Genomic DNA, 19948 nt, shown 5'->3' with positions numbered 1-19948 from the left:
GACTCCACTACCCCATGAGATGGTTGTCAATAGAAGTAACATCAGTAAATCTTTTGCCTGCCCCAGTTAACTTCTGTAGGCCATATTACTAATCATTGATCTAGAGCAGTGATGTCAATCCCATAGAAACAAGGACCACTAAACTCAGATAAAAATCCTTGCCTGTTGCATATTGACTTGGAAAACTTCATGTTTTATTGTATTTTATTAAAAATTTTCCAGTTATATTTTAATCTGGTTGAGTTGAGAGAGCTGAATTGCATGTCATCTCTGCTCTCCAGTGTATTCCTAAGGATCTTAGAATGTTAAGAAGTCTGGGATTCTATGTGGCCTTGAGCAAGTCACTTAACCCCATTGCCTTGCAAAAACAAAAAAAAAATCTGGGATTGACTCCCTGATAAGAATCAAATCAGTTGACAATTCTTGGCCTGAACTTGACATCATACCTGTTTCTCATTTTATTAAGGAAATAACATTTGTAAATTCGTTCTCCACTAGATTTCTATTTCAAACCTCTTTAACATCTTTCATTCTCTTCTTTGTTCCTCTAGTTTCATTCAAGGCTTAGAACTTGGGTGCCACCCAAGTATTTGAGTATAGTATATAAGTATACTAGATCATAGATTTAAGAGTTCAAGAAGGCCTTTTTGTGCTAAGGGAAGCCTTACCTGATCTCTTTAGTTGTAGAACTAGACTTATTCTTGGCCCCAATAAAACAGTGATTGAGCTGGATGAAAGGAAAAAAGCAACAATCTTCATAAAGTTTATATTTAAAAAATGAAATAGACTATTTAAAAGGATCATGAGTTCCCCATTATAGGAGGTTTTCATTCCCAATCTGTTACCATATAGAATATAGTTTTCCCATATAGTTCTGGAGATTGTGATAATCAGACTGTAGGACATCAGGAAAGTCTTTGAGGAATTGGAATTTGAACTCGGTCCTGAAATGTGGCTAGGATTTTGGCAGATGGAAAAAAAGTACAATGGGCATTTCAAAACTAGGGAATAAATAGTGTGAACAAAGGTAGAAAGGTGCAGATGTGTTGGAACAGAGGGTACAATTTGATGAGTATGTGAAGGATAATGGTGTGAGAAAAAGCTGTACGAAAGTATATGGGAGGCAAAGTGTTGAATGCTAAGTTAAGGAGATTGGATTTTGTTTGAAATGTGTGTGGTGGTAAGTGGAGGGAAAAGTATGAAACTAAAAGTTTGAGGAATGGAGTGATAATTGACCCTTTGCTTTTGAGAAACAAGTTGGCAGCTGTGAAAGATGCACTGAAAATGTTGGGCTATTTACAATAGTGCAGGTTTATGAGAATAGTAGTGCAACAAATAAGAACAGACTAGACCAGGGTCAACAAAGTGCAAATAATAAAGTGGAAACAAATTACAGATTTGTTGTAAAATATACAAGCCTTGGCAGCTAATTGGATACAGGATGTTAGGGAAATGGAGTCAAAGGTGATAGAAGTTTCATGCATATTTGTTCAGGAGAGTGACAGTGCCATTAGCACAAATAGAGAAGCCAAGATAAAGGAGCAGTTTTTGGAGGAAAGATGAATATAATTTTTGGACAGATTGAGGTGTTTTGTGGGATAAATGTGTGTGTGGGGGATTTTGGAACTCCAAGTTGAGTTCAGGTGAAACAGGTTGAGTAGGAGATATATTTGCCCATCCCCCTTTACTGTCTCTCTTCCCCTCTCCCTCTTCCTTCTCTCTCTCTCTCTCCCCCTTTTCCCTCTTCCTTCTTTCTCTCCCTTTTTCCTCTCTCCCCCCTTCCCCTGCCCCCTTTCCCTGCCACCCTCCCTCTCTCCCTCTCATATATATGTCTGTGTGTGTCTGTGTGTGTGTGTGTGTGTATAAAATCTTACCTGTAGTTGAGTGTTGTCTCCCTCATTAGATTGTGAGATTTAAGAGCAAGGACTGTCTTATTTTTTCTCTTTACCCCTTCCCTCTCCCCTGCCCCTCTCCCATCTCTCTCTCTCTCTCTCTCTCTCTCTCTCTCTCTCTCTCTCTCTCTCTCTCTCCCCCTCCCTCCCTCCCTCCCTCCATGACATACCTATTCTTGGTATTGATAAATATTGAATTATTTATTCCATAAAATTGGAAGTCATCTGTAGAAAGATCATAATTGAAATGATGAGAGTGGCACTGAGGACAAAGCTATAGAAAGGTCATGATTGAAACCATAGGAGTGGATTAGATATAGGCACTGAAGACAAATGTCTATAGTAAAATGTTAGGAGCCTTAACAGAAACAACAGGGGCAGCTAGGTGGCGCAGTGGATAGAGCACCGGCCCTGGAGTCAGGAGGACCTGAGTTCAAATCTTAACGCAGATACTTAATAATAATTACCTAGCTGTGTGGCCTTGGGCAAGCCACTTAACCCCATTGCCTAAAAAAAAACCTAAAAAAACAAAAAAAATTTAAAAAATAACCACAAAATAAATTTTAAAAAAGAGAGAAGGAACAGAGAATAGAACTCCAAGGAGTACACATAGAGAGGCAAAATGGGAGAGAGTAGCAAAGTAGCAATCATGTCAGATGCTCCAGATGTTAAAGAATGAGAACTTCTAAAAGATAATTGGAATTATTTCATTTAAGTGGTAGACCAGAGTTGCACGAAAATGTGGAAGCCTCAAGAGTAGAGTGTTCGGGGCAGCTAGGTGGTACAGTGGATACAGCATCAGTCCTGGAGCCAGGAGAACCTGAGTTCATATCCAGCCTAAGACACTTAATAATTACCTAGCCGTGTGGTCTTGGGCAAGCCACTTAACCCATTGCCTTGCAAAAAAAAAACCTAGAAAAAAAAGTAAAGTGTTCCTGTAAGTTTAGCTGTGAAAAAGAACTGAAGGGATGATAGCTGGACTGAGTAGAACATTTGATCAATAGTTTTAGTTCAGGAGATGAATATTTGTAAACAGAAGACTTAGTGGAGAGAGAGAGATTGAAGATGTCTTAGAAGGATACATCTCTTTCCTCCTTTCTCCCACCCTTCTCTTTCTTGCCCTCCCTCTCCCTCTTAATTTACGATTTTAAGTTATGATCTCCAAGTTTCTTTCTAATGCTAAAGTTCTGACTCAATCAACAGGCTTGTATTGAGCACCTATGTTTGGGACCTTCTCATGGTCATTTGGCACGTCCCTGTGCCTAAATAGGAAAGCCACAAGGCTTCCTCTACATTCTTTCTTGGTAACTTCATCCACTTCTGTGGGTTATTATCTTTATGCCCTGTTTTCGCTCTGATTCTCAACTCTCTTTGCTTCATGTCACCAATTGCTAGAAGGTCATTTTTTTTAGGTTTTTTTTTTTTGCAAGACAATGGGGTTAAGTGACTTGCCCAAGGCCACAGGGCTAGATAATTATTAAGTGTCTGAGGCCGGATTTGAACTCAGGTACTCCTGACTGCAGGGCCAGTGCTCTATCCATTGTGCTGCCTAGCTGCCCCTGGAAGGTCATTTTGAACTAGGTATCTATAGATAATTTAAATTTACCATATTCAGAGCAGAATCTTTCCAATCATCTACCTTGTAAATCCCATAGACTTTCATATGGAATGAACTGAGAAATCCTGCTTTGACTTCTACAGTATCTTTTGTATTCTCTACACTTAGACCACAAACACCCTAGTTCAGACCCTCATCATTGCCTGCACATTGCAGTCTTCTCCTAATGACTCTGTCTTTAATCTCTCTCTCCCCTATCCATCCTCCATACAACTTCCAAATTTATATTCTTCATGCACAACTATAACCGTGTCACTCTTCTTTTCAAGAAACTCCAGTGACTCCCTATTATCTCTAGGATAAAATACAAAGTCTTATAAAATTCTAAGCTATTCACATTTGGACTGTAGCCTACCTTTCCAGGCTTTTATTATTACTTCCCTTCATGTGTTCTCTGCTCCAGCCACCTGGCATGCTTGCTTTTCCCTAATGCTACATTCCATCTCCCATCTCAGCCTTTGCACAGCTGTTCTCCCATGCCTAAAATGCATTCCCTCTTCTACCCTGTCTCTTAAAGCTCCAGGATGTCTTTATTCATTCTCTACAGCATATAGTAGAGGCTGTTAATCTGGCCTTGAGGGTCAGGAAGACATGGATTCAAGGGGCACCTCTGATCAACAATGCTTCTGTAAACTAGGTCACTTCCCAGTTTGGGAGACTGGAAGTGAGAGTGAAGCCTAAACAGATTCATATGTAACTGGGAAATGTTTAATAAGATACACTAAAATACAATATGGGATAATATTAACTTGTGATTTTTCTAAGTATGCAGAGCTGTGTTAGTATTTAGTTTCTATTTGACTTGACTGCTTAAGGTAACTCTTTAAGATCTAAAGTTGCGGAGAGGGTGGCAGCTTGCATTAGTGAAGAGTATTTCCTCACCTAAGATTTCTATATATTAAAGAAATTATAGTTTGAGTTCCTGTTTCTTATATTTTATATTCATTTGTATGTGTACCCCCAAAGAATGTAGCCTCCTTGAGGTCAGAAAGACTCCAGGGCCGGTGCTTTATCCACTGCACCACCTAGCCGCCCCTGCCATAGATTTTTAACAGATGTTTGTGGATTAATAAAAGGGGCAGCTAGGTGGTGTAGTGGATAGAGCACCTGCCCTGGAGTAAGAAGTACCTGAGTTCAAATCTGGCCTCAGACACTTAATAATTACCTAGCCCTGAGGCCTTGGGCAAGCCACTTAACCCTACTGCCCTGCAAAAAAAAAAAAAATACTGCCCTAAAATGCCTTGCCAAAAAACCCTAAAAATAAATAAAGTAAAATATGAAGAAAAAGTGTTGAGGGAACTCATCCTGATAGCCTCCATCTCAGGAAAGTGGCTTGACCGAAATAAAAGTAAATTGAAACACAAAGTTTCGAGCACATGAGTTTATAAAATTAAAACACAAACTACTCTATGGTGAGATGGAGTTCATCAGAAAACAGGAAGAAAACTAAAATAGTATTACTGTCATTGAATAAAAATCTACTTATGTATGCTAGCTATACTACATCAGTGTGATTTTTTTTCTTCATTGGCATAGATCAGTCCTTTATTCATATCTTTGCCTTTTCCTAAAGCCTTCATAAAAAAATATACCTCCAGTTCTGGAAGTCTTCCAGCTGAATAGCACATATTTTAAAATGTGAATGAAACAATTCATTTTATGAAGCAGTTAAGTACAACATATTCAACATGCTGAATTATAAAAATGTAATAAATTGACATGTTAGCATGTTTATCATATGTTTGCAGTGGTTCATCTTTAATACGTCTTTTGTCCTATTTTCCCCATCTTTAAAATGAGTACTTGGAACTGAAACCTTTCCAAATCTTAGTTCTTAGGATCTATGAATTTGAAGGTCTTTAGGACATCTGTAACATTCAACATAGGAGGATTTTTACTTTCTTAGAAAAAAAATGAAAATGAAAAGGTTAAAGGATTGTTCAGTAAACCAAATTAAGCTACATTCATTTTGAAGATGAAAGAATTTGTTTAACCTTAAGTTATGGTTTATGAGTAAATTTTTCACATACAATATCTATAGTTCTGAACTCATCGTTAGGAACATAGAATTCTGTCACTATAAGGTTACTTCAGCCAGAAAGGATTTTAAAATGTCTACTACATAGCAGACACTCATTGTCCTCCAAGAAATTACATTCTATTAGAGAAAAGAATGTACATAGAGGTATTTACAAAATAAAGATAAATTTTTGGTAGGGAACAGCTAAGGCACCAGCAGCTGGAGGTGATCACATGTGGAAGGTTATACTTGAGCTGAGTTTTATAGGTGAGAAGAGGAAGAGCAAAAATGTATTTTTGTATCCTCAGTGCCTGACCCAGACGGTTGGCACTCAATACATGCCTGTTAAATGATTGAATCAGAACTTTAGTATTGAAAGGAAACTTGGAGATCACATATTATAAATAAATGATTCATAGGCATGTATTTAGATAAGAGATTGATTACTGATCTTTTTTTTAACTAAAAAAACAAAACACTGAACTATATGGATTGAGAAATAGAGGAAGGGCAAAAAATTTGGTTGGGACTGTCAGTTTAAAGGAGAGAGTGCTGTCCTGAGGAATTCTGTAGACATGGTTTCTATTCCTACTTGGTTGAATGTATGTTCTTGGGTGCGAGGTAGAGGGAAGGTAGAGGTTGTAGGGATGCTTATTGGACCTCATTTTTTTCATCTGTAGAGAAGATTTAATTTGTGTTAACTCTTAGGTCCCAAATTGTACATTTCTGTGGAGGTATTAATACTGCTTAAAGATGGTGACATGAAAGGTCATAGAACAGCCTAACTTTCCCATAAGCAATTCTTTTTTTTTTTTACTTTTTTTATTTTTTGTTTTTGCAAGGAAATGGTGACTTGCCCAAGGCCACACAGCTAGGTAATTAAAGTATCTGAGGCTGGATTTGAGCTCAGGTCTTCCTGGCTCCAGCACTGATGCTCTAGCTGCCCCCAATACTCTTCTTGATAACATCTTTTATGACATCTTTAGTCTCTGTAATCTACAAGAGTACCATCTTGTTAATTGTCATAAAAACCATAGAAAATCAGAGCTTGCAGGTCTTCCAGTCCAATATCCTCATTTCACAGATAGGGAAACTGAGCCTCAGAATGTGAAAGTGACTTGTTCAGGTACACACAGATCTGAGGATTGAAGCTAGATTTGTTTACAAGTTTAGTTCTACTTCACCATGCTAGTTTTTATCTACCATAGCATTTTGGCTACAACTACCCTCCTTAGTAAAGTATTTGACAAAATCAAGCCTTGTGGGACAGCTAGTTGGAGCAGTGGATAAAGCCCTGGCCTTGGAGTCAGGAGTACCTGGGTTCAAATCTGGTCTCAAACACTTAATAATTACCTAGCTGTGTGGCCTTGGGCAAGCCACTTAACCCCATTTGCCTTGCAAAAAAAACAAAAAAAAATCAAGCCTTGTCAGCTTGTTTAAAGGAGTGGAGGTTTTCATCATTTGAATCATTCTTTATGAGGGTATTCACATTTTAAACTGAATGAATAGAGAAGTATCTAGAGTAAATAAAGTCAGCAGTCTTAATATTCCCTATGCTGGTCAAGTCCCTTCTGAAAGGCTTTGGACTTTTTTAGACAGTATTTTAGGCAAGCAAACTTCCTAAGACTGTTTCTCGCATCAGCCCTCTGAGAAAAGTACATAATTAATTTTGTTGTTTGTCCTTCATTTTTGAAGAAAACCTTGACATCAGGGGAGGTGATACCATGATAAGCACATGAATTGGATTTGAATGAGGGGGTGTTGTGCTAAGTCACCAGCCTTACTTTCTCCTCCAGAGCCATCTGGGTCCAGTGGCCAGTTTTGAATGAGGATGACTAGAGATGACCCTGGATGTGAGACAATTCGGGGTTAAGTGACTTGCCCAGGATTATACAGTTAGGAAGCATCAAATGTCTGAGACCAGATTCAAACTCTTATCCTCCTGACTCCAAGACCAGTGCTCTAGTCAGGAGGCTGGGTCTTTAAATCCAGCCTCAGATACTTCCTAGTTGTGTGACCCTGGGCAAATCACTTAATCCTGATTGCCTCTTATCCAAGGCCATCTCCAGTCTTCCCGAGTCATATCTGGCCATTGGATCCAGCATTTTCTTGCAATTAGAGCTGCCCAACAATAGAATGGGTTGCTTCATGAGGTGGTGAATTTCCTGCCCTAGATATATTAAAAGAGTAGATGGGCACTTCAAGATATTATAGAACTCTGAATTAGGTAGAGGGTTAGACTGGATGTTGGCTCTAGTCTCGAGTCTATGATTCAAATTATACCTAGGATAAGGCTATTCATATAGGAGATGTTCTGGCTTTAACATTTAACGAGTACTTATTGACTTTAATGCCAGGTAAAGGGGAGGAGAGGGTAGGATTTATTACTCAACAATGAACACTGGCCTAAAAGGAAGTCTTTCTGTAACAAGACTCCACAGTTAGTGAATGTTATTGAGCTTAATTTACCTAGGTTGTCCTTAAAAGCTTCTGGAAGAATTAAATTTATACTTTTGAAAGCAAACAAAAATTATGCTCTGCTTGGAATATGAATGCAATTCCAGATTATTCATATAAATGCATGATAAATCTTCACTATTAGAAGAATTACTGTAGAAAAGAAAATGAAGAATAGTATTCACATCTCCCAAGAGGGCATTTTGATCTTTCCAACTTTGAAGAAGTGAGATATATGTGTGTGTGTGTGTGTGTGTGTGTGTGTGTATGTGTGTGTGTATATATATATATATATATTTCTTTTATTTGCAAAAATACAGCTAAAGACAGTTGATAAAGCCCATGAAAGCCTTTAGTAACTTTGATTTATAAGTAAAATCCTGTTTTGACATGCCCAGTCAGAACCGATATAATTCATTCAACCTTCTGAAAGCTCTCTTTAAATCTTTGCCATCACAGTAAAATCCCATTACAAATAATAGCATAACAAAACCTCACAGAACTTACCAAAGCAACAATTTATTGATTTGGTTACAGTTCATCTTTCACAAAATTTTAGAGTTTAAAGGGATCTTTAGTTTGACTCATATCCAAGAGGAATCCCCACTGTAACATACTTAATAAGTCATTCAGTTTCTACTTGAAAAAACCTCTTCATTTCAGATGAAGATACTGTTGTTGAGCATTTAAGTGACTTTACCAGAGTCTCACAGTCATTGTGTCTGAGTTTAGATTCAATATGATTTTTTTTTTAGATTTTTTTCAAGGCAGTGGAGTTAAGTGGCTTGCCCAAGGCCACACGGCTAGGTAATTATTAAGTGTCTGAGCTTAGATTCAATCTCAGATTTTTTTTAGATTTTTTTCAAGGCAATGGGGTTAAGTGGCTTGTCCAAGGCCACACGGCTAGGTAATTATTAAGTGTCTGAGACCGGATTTGAACCCAGGTACTCCTGACTCCAGGGCCGGTGCTCTATCCACTGCGCCACCTAGCCGCCCCTCAGATCTTCTTGACTGTAAATTCAGTGTTGTATTTCCTATGTCATCTCATTGCCCTCATCTTTTTATCACTGATAATTATGTTAAATCAATAATATCTTCGCCAATTATTTTTACTAAAGGCTTCCTGAAGCATCAAATCTTATTTGTGCTTTTGAGAAACAGCAAAAAAAATATAATCACTTGCAGTTGATATTGTTTCCTTGAGTATTTTCACAGGATTTTATTTTTTAGCATCTTTTATCCTCTCCTGAGCTGATTTTTTTCCCTTAACATTATCTCTGAACCATTTGAAATCTGCTTTACCAAGAACTATGGTGTATGTCAGACATTTCCAACATGATAGATAAAGGAGTGGTCATTTCTTCTCAGATTTCAATCATTTCTAAATAAACCACTAGTTTCTCACTGATTGTGAGAATCAGACCTAGAATAGAATAGAATATTCTCATCCTATTGCTCAACTTTTTGTTTTGTTTTGTTTTAGGTTTTTGCAAGGCAAATGGAGTTAAGTGGCTTGCCCGGGGCCACACAGCTAGGTAATTACTAAGTGTCTGAGGTCGAATTTGAACTCAGGTCCTCCTGACTCCAGGGCCAGTACTTTATCCACTGCACCACTTAGCTAGCCACCAGACTGCTCAACTTTTTGAAAGATGAATGAAATAATTTCTAAGTCAAGTTAAAAAGCTATAAGACATTTGCTTAGAAATGGAGACATGAAAGGTCACTGAGTAAACCTCCCTCATTCTACTGTAAGTATTCTCATATAAAGATATGAAAAGGGCGCCAGATTGAAAAATGTTCAATAAGTCTAAAGAGTGGGGCAGCTAGGTGGCGCAGTGAATAGAGCACCGGCCCAGGGGTCAGGAGGACCTGAGTTCAAATCCGCTCTCAGACACTTACTAATTACCTAGCTGTGTGGCCTTGGGCAAGTCACTTAACTTTACTGCCTTGCTAAAACTGGGGGAAAAAGTCTAAAGAGTACAATAAGTTTTCCAGTCAAGCTGAGGACTTCATGAAAAGACATAATGTTGTAGGCACTGAGAAAGGGGTCCCTTTAGGGAAGGCAGTATGAACTTAGGTTTAATAGACCTGGAAACTTTAGTTTGTGAGATGCTGTGGAAAGTGTGGGGATTAGAAGTATGTGGTGCCTCAGAGGATAAGGGGGAAGAGTTCTGAAAGCCCAAAGTACTCTGTCTATACTCCTGGGACCCTGAAAACTGCTGTGAGAAGTACCTGAGAAAGTTTATTCCAGTGACAAGCATCAGAAATCAGAAGCAGGACCATACATCCTGAACATCTAAGAGTGTGGGAGGAGACAGAACTTGTCCCAAACCAAAAACTGAGGCTGAAGGTAAAAGTAAAGCAGAAGAAAACACTGGATGCATTGAAGAAGTCTTTTCCACAAAAAATATCTTTATACTTTATATGTATTTAAATTTTTTGCATTAATTTATTTTTTCAATTAGCAATTCCTCTCACTGAAAAAGAAAAAATCCTTTGTTAACAAATATGCATTGTCAAGTTAAACAAATTCCTTTATTGGCTATTTTCAAAAAATGTACAACTTCCTCTTGAATCCCTTACCTTTCTTGTTGGTTGGTATTTGGCATTCTTCATTTTCTGTCCTCTGGGCTCTTTGTTGTTCACTTTGTTGAATTGAGGTCTCTAGTTTTTTAAAAGTTGCTTATATTTTACATTGTTGTTATAGAAATTGTTCTCTTTGAACTTCTCATTTTACACTGCATCAGTTCATGCAACTATTCCCAGTTTTCTCTGAAACCATCCCTTTTCATTATCACTTAGAGCACCGTAGAATTATGTTTATATTCATATATCATAATTTGTTCAGTCAGTCTCCAGTTGATGGGCCTTTACTTCCTTTTTTTTTGCCATTATAAAAGAACTACTAAATCACAAAAGGCAATTAGGGTGGCACAATGGATAGTGTGCCAGTCTTGGACTCAGAAACACTTATCTTCCCGAGTTCAAATCCAGCCTCACACATTTAGCAGCTGTATGACCTGGGTAAGTCACTTAGCCCTGTGTCAAAGTAATTTCTTGTTGGATTTCTTGGTCATTATTCAGCCTGGTATGCATATCACTTTCCTTGGCCAGACTCCTGAAATTGCCATCTAGTCACTCATTTTCCTTTAGGTTAATGTAAGGATTTTAAGGTGAATTGATCAAAGAGAGCAATTCTGATTTTTCTCCCTTAGAATATGTTTTTTACCTGCATCTTCAGCTTTAGTTTCTGAATTAGAGCTTTGAATCAAGACCAGCTTCATGTCAGCCAGCCTTGGTTGTTCTCTCCTTAGGACTCCTGAGTTCTTGTACTGACTTCCTTCTCCCTGGAGTAGGACCTCTGGGATCTATGAGTTTCATTCAGAGTGAGAACCTAGATTTTGATGGTTTTTATTTCTTCCAGTAGTGGATTAATTTAGACATTGCATAGAAATGTTACATTTAGAATAAACCCAGTACAATTAATGTTTTTAGATAACCTCTAAGTATATAACTTTTGACACTTTGTTGAAATGACTTGAATCAAGCCTTTTGTTTACTATCACGTTGGTGTTAGGGACTTAATGTTTACAGATAATGCTGATCTTATCTATTTCCTTTGCTCTCCCAGGGTCATCCTGTTCCCAAAATAGAAACTACTGTGAGTTCTTCAAGAAATGCCCAAATCAGAGACGTGATATGAAAACATATCTTATTTTCTATTTCTTGGCTGATCTGTGGATGAAGTTAAGAGATTACTGTTAAACCTTAGACTAGAGCTCAATACATGCCTTTCTCTCTCTCTCTTTTCTTTTTCTCTTCTCCCTCTCTCCCTCCCTCCCTCTCTTCACTCTCTTCCAGCTCTGTCTTCTCTCTCTCCTTCTCTCCCTCTCACACACACTCACCACAAACCTGACGCTAACCTTGGCACACACAGCTTTATCCCTTTTGCTGGCAGTACCCTACATTTTAATACTTAAGATTCGAAGGCAACCATACTAGACCAAAATACAATTTATTTTTTATTTTTAGATTTTTCAAGGCAATGGGGTTAAGTGGCTTGCCCAAGGACACACGGCTAGGTAATTATTAAGTGTCTGAGGTTGGATTTGAACCCAGGTACTCCTGACTCCAAGGCCAGTGCTCTATTCACTGTGCCACCTAGCCACCCCAAAACACAATTTTAATTGTTACTTGTTTTTCATGAACTTCCATGGACAAAGATTTTTTACCTAAAGCATTGTTTACAGGTAGTGAACTTTTGTCCATATTTATTTAACTAGCCTGGTCCTGGCACAAACAGACAATGTCTGTCTCTGATGCTTTCTTGAAATCTTTCAAGCTTCATAGCCCCTAACAAAGCTTCAGTCCATGCTTTTAGTCTTTCAGGTTACTTTAACCCCATGAATGGGAAAATGACTTTTATCCTAGAGCACAAAAAATGGTATCTTGTATATTATGCCTCATGACATGAGTGAAGAGAACATGGATTTTGTCCAAGGCTATATGTACTGCAGTATAATCTCTGGAAAATACTATCAAGTTGGAAAAGTTTCATGTACAACCTGGAAATGGATTCTGTGTCTATTGTGTGAATCCTTGAGTTAGTGGAGTATAAAGAAGTTCATTACCTTGAAGTTAAAAATCAAGTGTTATGAGCTGGGTATTTGGCACCTCTGGTCAACCCCTACCTAAAATATGAGTTCTCTATACTTGTATCTTATCCCCCTTTCTCTCTCTTTTTTTCTTCCCATTTTCTCCCTCTCCCTATCCCTCTTCTTCTCTTCCTTTTTATGTTCATTTCTCTTTTCCCTCTATGCTTGTATCTTTTTCCTTCCCATTTTTTCCATCTTTGTTTTATGTCTATTTTTTCTTCTCTTCTCTTTTATGTTCATTTTTCTCCTGTATGTCTTTATTCTATTCTTCTGTACCTTCTTTTTTTTCTATTTAACTTTCTCTTCTATTAATCTCAATATTTTTAACTGTTCACTTTTCATTCTCCTCTTGCTCTGCTTCTATTACTTCCCTCTGCTTTTTTATTTGTTCCTTTCTACAGGCCAAAATATGGAAATAAAATATATTTTAAAATAGTTGATGTTATTGAGCTGTTTTATATTCCCTAGTCTCAATATAAAAGTGAATCTTTAAGGGTAGAAAACTCATAAATTAAATTATTCTTGTTATTTTTTTTGTTCCCATTGCTCATTGGCCATTTATAGAAAAAGATTCCCTCCTGTTATATTAGGTATAAATGTGTAGATGAAAAAGGAGTCATCCATGTAATCTTTGCATGACCACATCAGTTCTTTCAAGGTTAACAACAAATTCATGGACAATGGATAGCAATGCAGCATCTTTTTTTTTTAGGATTTTGCAAGGCAAATGGAGTTAAATGGCTTGCCCAAGGCCACACAGCTAGGTAATTATTAAGTACCTGAGGTCAGATTTGAACTCAAGTTACTCCTGACTCCAGGGCCAGTACTCTATCCATTGCGCCACCTAGCTGCCCCACAATGCAGCATCTTATGAAGATGAAGCTGATTTAAGTAAATGGCATACTTACCATCTTCTGCCTCAGTCAAAGTTTCTGACTGACTTTAAAGACTTTCTTTTCTGAGAACACAGGCTATCTAGTTTCACCCAGGAAATAAGTTATATTTTGAGGAGTAATCATATATTAATAGTTTAACCTTTTTTGATCTACATCTGAGTAGGCCCAATAGACATGCCTTAGGGCTAAGCAAAGTACTCTGCTTCCAAGCTGAGAGTGGGGCCATTGACTCCTATCATAAATATAAAACTTAAGTATTGGAGGAACTTTAGAAAACAATAAGGGTGGGGATTCTTTACCTTGTTGATGTTCTACATGTCTCCACCAATCTGGTAAAATCTCAAAATGGTTTTTATTTTAAATTTTTTATTTATGTAAGGCAATGGGGTTAAGATTGACTTGCCCAAGGTCACACAGCTAGAAGTGTCTGAGGCAGGATTTGAATTCCTGACTCCAGGCAGGTGCTCTATCCACTGCACCACCTAGCTGCCCCTCAAAATGTTTTAAATGCATAAAATGATATATATAGGATTACAGAGGAAGCCATTTTTTATTGAAATTCAGTTATCAACATTAAAAAAAAAAATGATTCCAGGTTAAAAACCCCTGATCTGAACTGACTTCTTTTTACAAAGAAAACTGAGGCCCCTGTATGGGAAATGACTTGTTGAAGGTCACATAGTTATAAGTGAGACTAAAACCTAGTTCCCGCTAATTTCTATAGTTTCTTTTCCTCAGCTTTACTATGTTGCCTTTCTACTATAAACAGAACTATTTTGGATTTTTCTCCTGGAGCCAGTTCTGACAAATATTCAAGTCCAGGTGTTAAAATGGTTTGAATGTCAGAACTGGTAGCAGAAGGCTGAGTAGTTGGGACAGTGAGGGAGAAAATCAACTGTATATAGGAAAGGAGGTTTAGCTACCCTATAGAAGTGAATTTAGATATTAAGTTGATTGCTTTGTGTAGATTTTGGTGTGTATTTATCTTGTGCCCAAAGCGTGTGATATTTCCGTCTTTAAAAAGAGCAAACTGTCCCTATTATATTCTCATAATCTGGAACTCCTAATCTGGTTTGTTACTGAAATTCTAGCCTAACAAGATTAGGTTTACTCTTGAAGTTTCTCAACAACAATTCTATAGTTTGTTTCCATGTGCAAGGTTTCTTCCTAGGAACATTTAATTTGGCTCAAAAAAAGGAAGCAAGGAGGGAGGAAGGAAGGAAGGAGGGAAGGAAGGAAGGAAGGGAAGAGGGAGGGAAGGAGGAAGGGAGAAAAGGAAGTCCAAAGCTTACTTTCATCAGGCTGAGACATCAAATATTGGACAGGTTTTATTTAACTTGAAAAAAATGTAAAGATTTGTAAACAAGCCCTAAACAAGTTGTAATGGAGAGAGAGGGGGAATTTTCTCATCTGCTACATTGGGTTATCTCCCATGGAACTGGCTGAGCAGGCTCTTTATCTGTGAGAAGACATGTTCTATGATTGCTGAAGGACTTGGAATTTGAAATGATATATTTCTTATTGATCCTTATACTTAAGGGGTTGTATCAAAGATGATTGGTGACTGTGGCAGGAAAGGAGTAGAGGAAATGGAGGAAGGTCCGGGAAGTACTGTTCTCATGATATCCCTAACCATGAATGCCTTTCCCAGTTCTTCTTTCTTCTCCACTCATTTTTAGCTTAGCTGCTTCCTGATCTCCAAGAAACTATGCCAAATGACCTAATTTGGGAGCTCTTATACTTCCATTTTCTCTCATCCTTTCCCACATCTCTTATATCATTGTCTTCTTCTAATATCACTACTACCTTCCCTCCTCCCTCAGGAGTTCCAGCACCTTTTGGAAATACTGTACTTGCCTTGGAGAAGATGACAGTGTTCATCATATACATCAGACATGGTTTTCTTTCAAAATAAAAAAATATTCTGTGTCCAGAGGCAGCTGGCAAGGTATTATTCTGGCCAGGTCTTACTTACCTTTACCTGAAGTATGAGGATAACAGAAAATTCCTTCTCTGCTTGCTTTTGTTCCTTTCTTCTGTTCCTTGGCTCAATCCTTCTACTATTGACACATCTTCTATTGCTGCCTCTCTTTCCCCCCACCTGTTCTAATGTTGCCCAGGTATCTCTTCTTGCTGCCCTCTCTTGCCCTCAAAAGCATTGTGATGTTAGCACGTGACTATAAGAACTTGGGCTTAGCTATGTGAGCATGAAATGGAACCTTGAACCCTGGATACAGCTGCTTCTGTTTTGTGTTCTGTTCCCTAAACACAGTTTAAGGAATAGTAATCCTGAGAGAAGATTCTGGACCAATGTGGTGATATAGAAATTAAATTAAAAATACATAAACCTCAAAATGTAATAACTCACAGGGTAAATGGGAATTCTGTTTAACTTTGGGGACATCAACCCCTCATAGAGTGGATTTATGTCCCGAGTTCTCTGAACCAACCAAATCCCAAAGATTGCCTCCTTAAAGGAAAACCCTATTAGCTTATGTGACATGAATGCTGTCCCTATCACACCCTAGCTGAACTTTAATGGCCAACTCTCCCAGAGGATCACCACTACTTAAAACTGCTATGACCTTGGGAAGAAACCTCGGAAAGCAGTACTGGAGGAAAAGGAGGTTAATTCAAATAATAAAATTTTAAAAAGTCAATTGATATAAAATTCTTTCACAAGTACAGTCTAGGCAATGGGAACATAGTGAAAAAGAACTAAGTATTATTAAAAATATCTCAGATCAGCATTGTAAGAGTCCTGCCACATAAAATTTAAAATATCCTAGAAATCAACTACCCCATTTGGTTTTTTTCATGCCACCCAAGTATTTTGTATCCATACTTAAGGGATGACTCTTTAGAGTAAGTATGGAGGTTCTTTCAGGGTTGAATTATTCTAATTTCAAGACTTCGAGGAGGTCAGATTCCATATGCCTAAGTCACAGGTCACATTGTGGGGAAGGGTTCAGAGATATAAGGGGCTTCTAGTTGTTAGTAGCCAGGTATTATACCTGGGGAGTTTCTTGGTTTGTGGTCTTACCTTCCCTCAGGTCACACTTCTAATTTCCCTCCTTTTTCTGGAGACTGGTAAAGTAGAAATGCCCAAGTTATGTGTTAGTGTTTTTGTTTTTCCCTAAAGCTATGGGCATCAGATAAGTACAAGAGCATAGCTCATTGGTCCACTGGACAACAGATTTACATATCACCCTTTTACTGATGATTTTAGGAGCTTATAAATGCAGATTAATAATGAAGTTTTCCAAACCAGAGCACAACCTATAAAGATCTATGAATTCAAATAATCACTTGTCTTTTCCATTTACACTCTCATGAAGGAAAAACAAAACAAAACATTAGGGGTAATTGTATCTTTATCCAGAGAAAACTAGACCTAAAGTACTATTAAAATAATAAAAGAACTATTTAATAAAAGATAATAGATTTAGGGCTTAAACCTCTACCTTTTTAGATGAAAAAGGATGAAGAAGGAGAAAAAGATCACCCTGGGTTTCTTCAAAAAAGAAGTCTTACTCTGCCTAGCAAGATTTTCATTAAACTTGTGGAATTGTGAGCAAAAATTTCCAATAGAGCCTGGAAGGATTTGCATGATGCTGAGCAAGAACCAGAAAAACATTGTACACCATAACAGCAACATTGGGGTGATGATGAACTTGATGGACTTGGATCATTCCATCAGTGCAACAGTCAGGGACAGTTTTGGGCTATATGCGATGGAGAATACCATCTGTATGCAGAGAAAGAATTGTGGAGTTTGAACAAAGACTATTACCTTCAATTTGGAAAAAAAAAATCCGTTATCTTATTATGTAATTTTGTTATCTCTTATACTGTATTTTTCTTCCTTAAAGATATTATTTCTCTCTCATCACATTCAATATGGATCAATGTATACCATGGAAACAATGTATAAATTGGCAAATTGCCTTCTGTGGGGTGGGGAGCAAGATTAGGGGGAAAATTGTAAAACTCAAAATAAAATCTTTGGGAAAAAACTTCCAATAGCTCAGGTTAGTCTTTGTGCAAACATGAATCCCTTGAAAATACATTGGCTATTAAAAAAGACTTATAAAGACTTTTATAAATACACAAGTTAACTATAAAGGACATATGAAGAAAAATGCTATCTGCATCCAGAGAAAGAACTGATTAAAAAGAAGTATAAGGGGAAAAAAAGAAATTTCTGTGATAATTTTGCTATATATTTGAAAGGAATAGGAAACTGCTTAGTAGATTTGCAGTTCTATGTACAATCATTTATTATGCTGTGTTATAGAAATAAATGCTTGTTTTATTCAATAAATTAAAAATTAAATTTTTTTAAAAGTACATTTCTTGTGTCATTTGGTTACATGTGGAATCACTTCTCCAGTTTCTCCTGTAATATCCTAAATTAGTCTGGTTAGTTAGATCCAGCTCTTTAGGGACTTGTGGATCTTTCATTTCTGAAGTGAGCTGATTCATGGCCATGAATCTGCATATTTAAAATCTGAGCTTGCTGGCCCAGGCTTGGTTTTAGCTTATCTAGGTTCTATGGATGTCTGGTTCTAGGTATGAAGGATGCCCTCTGGATTCAGGGAGACTTCATCCTCCTCCTCCTGATTTTGATTTGTTGTTTTTTAGTCATTTTAGCAATGTCCAATTCTTTTGACCCCATTTTTGGGTTTTATTGGCAAAAATTTTGGGAGTAATTCTATTCCACCTTATTTTACAGATGAGAAAACTAAGGCAAACAGGATAAAGTGACTTGCCCCGTGTCACAACTAGTGTTGAGACTGGATTTGACCTCAAGATGATTCTTCCTGATTCCATGTCCAGTGCTCTTCCACTGCACCACCTTGCTGCCTCCATCTGACTAGTCTTCCCCAATTCAAGACAAGGTAATTCTTTCCATACTTCTCTAGAGTCTGACCATTCAGGGTTTATTATAGAACAGTAGTACTCCATTAACATTCATGTACCGTAACTTGTTCATTTATTCCCCATTTGATGGGCATCCCTTCAATTTTCTTTTTCTTTTTTCTTTTTTTTCTTTGCAAGGCAAATGGGGTTAAGTGGCTTGCCCAAGGCCACACAGCTAGGTAATTATTAAGTGTCTGAGACCGGATTTGAACCCAGGTACTCCTGACTCCAGGGCCGGTGCTTTATCCTATGCCACCTAGCCGCCCCCATCCCTTCAATTTTCAATTCTTTACCACTACAAAAAAGAGCTGCTATGAATATTTTGGAACATGTGGGACTTTTTCCATTTTTTTAATGATTTCTTCTGGATATATAGGCCTAGTATTGATATTACTGGGTCAAAGGTTTTTGCTTAGTGAAGGGAGTAGAACCTCAGTTTTCTTGTTCTTTGGGCATAATTCCATATTGTTCTCCAGAATGGTTGGATTGATTCACCATTCTATTAACAGTGCATTAATGTCCCAATCCTCCTAGACCTCTCCAGCAGTGATTGTTTTCCCTTTTTTTTGTCATCTTAGCCAATCTGATAGGTGTGAGGTGGTATCAGGATGGTTTTTGATCTCTGAACAGCTGAGTAGAGCTGCATCCACCATAGTTGATCATCTCACAATGTTGTTAATATATGCAATACTCTATTGTTTCTGCTCCCTTCACTCAGCATCAATTCAGACATATTGATTTCTTGAATAATTGTCTTATTTAGACAATATTTGTACAGTGGCTGAGTACTTTTTTTACCTGGCATCTCCTGAGATAATTATCCATCATTTCTTTCTACTCAGCATCCAACTTAGTAATTTATAGACAGTTAAATTTAACGAATAAAATAAGTGTTTCCATAATGTAGAAAAATAAAAAAGATCATTGTACATGAAATTGCAAAGCTGCTATGCACAGTTTGCTAATCTTTTCCCTGCTGTGATTCCACCATCGACTGGTGCTTTATATAGAATCAGAGCAAGGAAACACCACAAGGGAGGAGCACAGTAGAAATTTAATTTTATGGATAAACAAGGTATTTAACTATGTATAAATGGTGAGGGTGGGGGAATGTTTGGGCAGTACCTCTATGAAAAGGGATAGTAGTAGATTGTTGCTTGAGAGCTCATCTTTTTTTTTTTTTAGGGGGTTTTTTTTTGGTAGGGCATTGGGGTAGTGGTCTCACAGCTAAGTAATTATTAAGTGTCTGAGGCTAGATTTGAACTCCTGATTCTAGGGCCGGTGCTCTATCCACTGCCCCCATTGGAGAATTATTTCTCCAAGCCATGTTGGAAGTTATCAGTTTGCTGATAGGTAGCTACCAAACCTTCAACTAATGAGTGGAGGAGGCTATTTATCAAATTTTGCCTAGCATAGGTAACATTTCCCTGGGAAATAGTTTTTCACCATATTGGTACTACCTTCTTGTGGGAAGTAAGGATGGTGTC

At 37.6% G+C, this 19948-nt stretch overlaps 1 long non-coding RNA gene across 7 annotated transcripts in view; it reads left to right on the top strand.

Moving 5' to 3' along the window:
• The window catches only part of LOC141506364 (uncharacterized), a 52002-nt gene that overhangs the window by 9037 nt on the left and 23017 nt on the right, over positions 1–19948 (top strand). For all 7 annotated transcript variants that reach the window (XR_012473821.1, XR_012473825.1, XR_012473824.1 and 4 more), the window contains exon 2: positions 18274–18439. This is a non-coding gene — a long non-coding RNA (uncharacterized LOC141506364). The remainder of the gene's footprint in view (positions 1–18273; positions 18440–19948) is intronic.

This window comes from Macrotis lagotis, chromosome 1 (genome assembly GCF_037893015.1).
Source record: "Macrotis lagotis isolate mMagLag1 chromosome 1, bilby.v1.9.chrom.fasta, whole genome shotgun sequence".
NCBI lineage: Eukaryota > Metazoa > Chordata > Mammalia > Peramelemorphia > Peramelidae > Macrotis > Macrotis lagotis.
Note: the sequence above shows the minus strand (reverse complement) of the source record. Positions and strands in the feature narration are given on the sequence as shown.